The 6,000-nt window shown below is 35.7% G+C and overlaps 1 pseudogene across 1 annotated transcript; it reads right to left on the reverse strand.

Moving 5' to 3' along the window:
• Positions 1–2,568: 2,568 nt before the first annotated feature.
• Positions 2,569–5,596, reverse strand: LOC143582484 (ABC transporter G family member 14-like; annotated as a pseudogene). Its single transcript, XR_013143981.1, has 5 exons — positions 5,552–5,596; positions 4,711–5,473; positions 4,442–4,618; positions 3,931–4,118; positions 2,569–3,382 (listed from the first exon to the last, which is right to left on the reverse strand). The product of XR_013143981.1 is annotated as an ABC transporter G family member 14-like (transcript).
• Positions 5,597–6,000: the final 404 nt, after the last annotated feature.

Below are 6,000 nucleotides of genomic sequence, written 5' to 3' on the forward strand. Positions count from 1 at the left end.
AGATAGTCAGGGAATTCGTTACACTATCATTTAATCTTCTTGGCGCAAGAGTAGGAAAAAAAGGTGCTGGACATGATGGCGCCGATATATTGGTGTATGAGAGGTGATGTGTTGCGCTATCATGTGGCGCTAAAGAGTAATAAGAGCGACGTACGTATATAGGGGTCCGCACATGACATCAGAATTAGTTGGTGTAGGAGCACTAAGTTGATGGTCATTGTCTGTTGTGTGATTTTCCTAAAATTTTATTGCAGTTAGTATGGAACTACAAATCAAATACGAAAAGAATCAGACAATGCATGCACAAACCATTTGCCTTCGACACTTTTGGATCCCTAGCTCCCGAGGCGGTTCGCTTCTTGGAGCGGGTGCAGAAGGTGGTCCACAGTGACTCGCAGAGCCCGAGGAACCAAGGATTTATATTTAGTAGAATAGGCTTTGCGATTCAAAAGGGGATAGCGGCGCAGCTTGTTGCTAGCTTACCCATTATCCAGATGTAGTTCGGTTTGTATTATATATAAAAGGATCAATATTTTCTCTAAAAAAAACATAAATCCTCACCTGGTAAACATGCATTATGTCTTGGTTTGCATTATATATGGTAACATTCATTTAAAAAATAATCAGAAAATTTGCCCTAAATTAGTTTCCCCTCCCTTCTTGTTCTTGGAGCCTAACCCACTCTACCAATACATCGGAAGATTGACCATCTCGAATCAGTCTCTATCACTAAACATGATATTATTTGATTTATCTATTGTTCTTATCATAATTTCATGATCTTGGTTTGTAAGTTTAGCTTGGTTTATGTTCCATAGACGACACGTGAACCTGCAATGAATGAAGCCTAGAATCATCGACTTTGGTTGACTATTTTTAAGATGATTCTTAAGATGCCATATACTACTTTGTAAGATAGGAAATAAAATCAAAGTTGTTATTTAAATTTGGAAGGAAATGACATCTCGTAAGGATAGGAAATGACAAATGCATGTTGTTTTATACTTTTATTCGTCAACTAAACTTTAGTTGCACCTATTCCGTTACTTGTATATATGTATGCCTAGCTAATAAAGGAAAATATCGTCTTTAGGTTGGAGATAAAGATTTGTATGTTAACTTAATTTGTTCTAAATCTTAAAGTTCTTTCTTGAAGATAATATAAAGAAAATTGCGCTAACTGTAGATATATATTCTAGGGGTGAACACGGTTTGGTTCGGTTATTGGGTGAAACCCAAACCGTAACCACAGCTTTCGGTTATTTTAGAATATTAACCGATTGGTTTTTGGTTATTCGGTTATTTACGCTTTCGGTTTCGGTTATTTTCGGGTTTTTTTTTTATTTTGAGTAGACATTACAAAAAAAGAAAAAGAATTCAAAAAAATATAGTACCTCCTATATATTGAATTCAAAATACAAAAGTATGCACGTGTTACGTGGAACCAAACCAGGGGCGTCTCCGAGATTTTTAATACCTCGGCCGAGTCGAAATAAAAAGGCACGCAAACCTTAACAAATAACAAAATATACAAACTAATTTTTATAAGCGACGATTAATGTTATAACAATAAACATAAAAAATATATGTTGTATTAATGTAACACCCCAATTTTCGAAACCCTAAAACTGAATACTTATATGATTTGTTAATACAAAATTTATGAGAATTAATATAGTTAATGTAATATAAACATAATTTTTCGAACTTGATTAAAGAATTTGGAATGTTGTTGAAATAAAAATTATTAAGTTAAGGATGAAATATAACTAAAGCAAAACTATATGGACAAAGTAAGTAAATAGTAGATTTAATTATGAAAAATAGATGAAGGGCCATTTGTGTTAATTCTTTAAACTTGAGTCATCACCTTCAAATTACAATCGTAAGTTTTTTGGTTTCCAGCAGGTTTTAAACATCAAAACTAACAACCAAATCAACCAATAGACGATGCCAATTAATTAACTGAGGATCCTTTACCGGAAAAGATATATACATTTATAAAAGTTTGGCCCCCAAAATTAACGTGTCCCGGCCGGAGGTGCGACAAACAAACCCTTCGGGCCGCCCCTGAACCAAACATATACAAAGTTGTTTGAGTAGTATAATTTAAAATTGAACAAATTTCTTAACTAAAAATAAACTAAAAGTTTGACCAGAATCTACATTTATTATATTATTCATCGTTAAAGTTTAGACTTAATCTTCATCATCTTCATAATTTTCATCACCGTCAATGATAGATTCTTTTGGTGTATTGTTTCTGGTCATAACATCTTAAAAAAACACGTAGAAAACATAGGTTCGATTAATCGGTTCGTTTTTTTTAAAATGGATAACCGAACCTAAACACAAAAATCGGTTTTCGAAAAACTAAAAAATTAACCGTCGGTTAATGTTTGGTTCAGTTTTTTTTGGTTCGATTTTTTTTATTATTCGATTTCAATTCAGTTAATTCGGTTTTTTACTCACCCCTAATATATTCTCTAGCGTCATAGTGGTTATCTATCTGTAGGTATGCTTTGAATTCCGAGAATTTTGATATCAATATTAAGAGAAATTTTTTTTCTTCTAACCAATTTAACAATCCAAACAGCATATTTATAATTAATTCATTCAGGACTTTTTCGTTATCTTTTATATTCATGTTAGTAACACAAATTTGGGCAACATGTTTTTATCTATATCTAATATTATTTCTCTTCATATAACCCAGAAAACCTGTCCTCTTGTAAGCTTCACCGCACTTTGTGCAACGCAAGATAAGCAACAAACCGATACCCGATCAACATCAATGCCATAACCGCAAAATCCATAGTTAAGTTATTTAATCCAATCGATTTAACCGCTTGAAAATCCGCAACTTTGCAATAAACCCCCTTAGAGCATTCATAAACATCACTCTCATTGAATTGAACCCCAAGAAGAAGCTTGTAGCAATAATAACTATAACTCAAATATTTTAACCAAAGTATAAATGGAGGATTTGTTGAACATAATAACCGCCCGCGATTAGGAAAACGAGGGTTGTGACCGAGGCTAAAGTTGTGGCTTGTTTTACATCCATAAGTATAGCAACAAATGCTAGCCCGAGGCTTTGGGCCACAAGGACCGTATAGAGCACAACGAGCCAGGAAAGGATGAAGGTGGTCGGGTCGGGCTTGAGCCCACCCATCCAGTATAGTATGACTGTGAAAGAGGTGGGGAGTGCAAGCTCGAGTGGGAGGTCGCCTATGGTTCTTGCTAGAAAATAAGAGGACAAACGATACATTCCTGATGACCGTTCTTTTATTAGCATTCTTCTTTCTTGTGGGAAGGTAAAAACCGCATTGTAAAGTGGGTAAAACCCCCAAAACACTGAGAAAAAGAATAGCATTCCTATCTGCAAAAATAAAAGAGAAAAAAACAAATACTTTATGCTAGCCAAGTAGTGTGAATAACAAGAGTGTCATCATATGCTAGTCGATCTGGCACAAAAAGGCTGTAAAAAGAGGCGAGTTGAGCCGGAGCTAGACTAGGCTTGCGCTTGGCTCAGCCTCGTTTAACTAACAAGATCGAGCTTGAGCTTTGATAGTTTTGTGCTCTGCTTCTATTGCTCGAAGTTGGCTTGCGACAAGTTTTTCGAGCTGAAGCTAGACTCGTATATTATTTATTAATACATAGTAATAATGATATTTATGCATATACTTTAATTAAAATTTTTATATGTAACATAATATATTTGATAATATGTATTATTTTGCTATATTTATCTTATGTTTATATACAATAGTTATATAAATATTGTTTAATATCTTAACTAAAAATTATAAAAACTATAGGCTTGTTTAGGCTAGCAAGCCAGCTTGAGCAAGTTTAAGCTGGCTTGATTAGAGCTTTTATCGTGTTAATCTCGAGTAGTTTACGAGTGGCTTGATGAAAAATACTCACGCGATCTGCAATATGGGAAGTCGGAGTGTGCCACCATAAGAGTCCGGCCAATACAGCAACACTTACAACTTGAAATATTCTAAGCTTATTAAAAGCTTCAAATCTCCTTTCTCTAAGTCCCCTCATGAGAAGCACCTTAAACTGATGCCACCAGCTTGTACACCATTGCTCTGATTGCACAAGGCTTCCTACTTTTCAACAATGTTAGTCTACACAAATTGTATCGTCTAGAGGTGGTGGGTCAGATAAGTTAAGGAACATGCTAAAATGATTAATCTTTCGTTACGGGTGGTGAGACCACGTTTAAACACTTTTTTATCCAAATCTTGTCTATTCTTTTTATTTATAATAAGTATGTACGTCATATATTATTATATACTTGCAAACATTTTATAAGCATGTCACGTTTACTTTAACTCTCTTCAATAAAGCATTACCCAATTGACTCATTTAATAAGTAAATGAGTCGAAATTATCACCTTGTTAATCACACAGTATTCTTTTATAATACTTGTCAAACCTGCTTTAGCTTGATTATCGTTGCAAACACCAGCATCATATAAACCCGTTTCCCATCTTGCTGCAAGGTTGGTTTCAAAACAAGTAACGAGTTTTTGCCTGACTGATTTCCGCTCTTCCTCGGCAGTTTCACCTTGCTCATTATCATGCATTGTATCAGGTGCAATCCCTGTTTGACAATTTTAAACGAAGTATTTGATGAAAAAAACATCAAGAGGAAATTATAGAAAATTAAAATATAAATAGTTAACGTTAGTTTACCGTTAGCAAGGTCCAGCAACAGGTCAGCAGGGTTGACCGTGACAGGTGTCGAAAACCCTATTGAAGAGAAATATTCCAAAGCAGTGGAAGCAGGGCCATAATATATTTGCGAGCCTTCAGAAAGCAACACCAGTTTATTAAACACATGGTAGATCCGGCTCGATGGCTGGTGAATCGTGGTGACCACAGTTCGTCCACCACTAGCCAACCGTCTGACGGTGGTCATGATCCTCTGAGCCGTAGTCGAGTCCAAACCAGAAGTGGGCTCATCTAACAATAACAAACTTGGGTTAATCAACATTTCTTGACCTATACTCACTCTCTTTTACTCCCCTCCTGATATACCCCTAACAAGTGGACCACCTATCATACTATTTTGACACCTGGCCAAACCCAACTCGGCTATCACTCGGTCAACGAGGTTGACTTTCTCGTCTCGGGCCAAACTGTTTGGCAACCTTAACATAGCTGTGAATAAAAGGGTTTCGGTCACAGTAAGATGGGGGTAAAGAACATCATCTTGTGTCACAAAACCGGTTCTTCTTTTAGTAGAGCTGCAAAACGGTTGGTTGTTATATGTTATCTTTCCAGCCAGTTTACCGGTTAGCCGGCCTCCAAGAGCGGTTAGTAGGGTGGTCTTACCGCTACCAGATGGACCCAGCATGGCTAGAAGCTCTCCGGGACAAACCATGCTCGTGACACCGTTTAATATCGTCTTCTCTATCGCGCCCTTAAGTTTAACTTTATATATAACTTTGTCAAACTACAAAGTGGGCAGAATGAATAAGATAAATAACATGACTTGTGAATATAATTAATTTTGGGTAGTAATGGAAGATACCTTTAAAGTCACGGGGTGTAAAGCCTTGTGTAGGGGTTTATCATGAACTTGTTCCTCCATGGTGCTAGTGGTGGTGGATGTGAAGGTGAAGGTGAAGGTGAAGGTTTAAACTTGAGTTTCTTGTCATGCATAATACAATATATATACATGTAAGAATGTGTACGCATGCTTCTTAAGTGTGAAAAGATTGCCTGGATTCTGGGTACTAGAGAACTTTTAATTTGAGTCCCGAATTAGTAACAATTGTGCTACTTTTTATTTGATTATATTAATTTAATCAGCAATGTTAGGGAATTCACTTCAAATAAACAAATTAACTAGTATTAGGGTCTTTCTTTCTTTTGTAGGTGTGAGCTTAAATGTTACATAGTAAAAAAGATTACGAATCAAAGCATGTTTCAATACTCTATTAGTTTTATTTATTAACACACGTCATAAAGATCATACCA

The sequence above is a fragment of the Bidens hawaiensis genome, unplaced genomic scaffold (genome assembly GCF_021521415.1).
Source record: "Bidens hawaiensis isolate Kalapana, Puna unplaced genomic scaffold, B.hawaiensis_p1.1 tig00031757_1, whole genome shotgun sequence".
NCBI lineage: Eukaryota > Viridiplantae > Streptophyta > Magnoliopsida > Asterales > Asteraceae > Bidens > Bidens hawaiensis.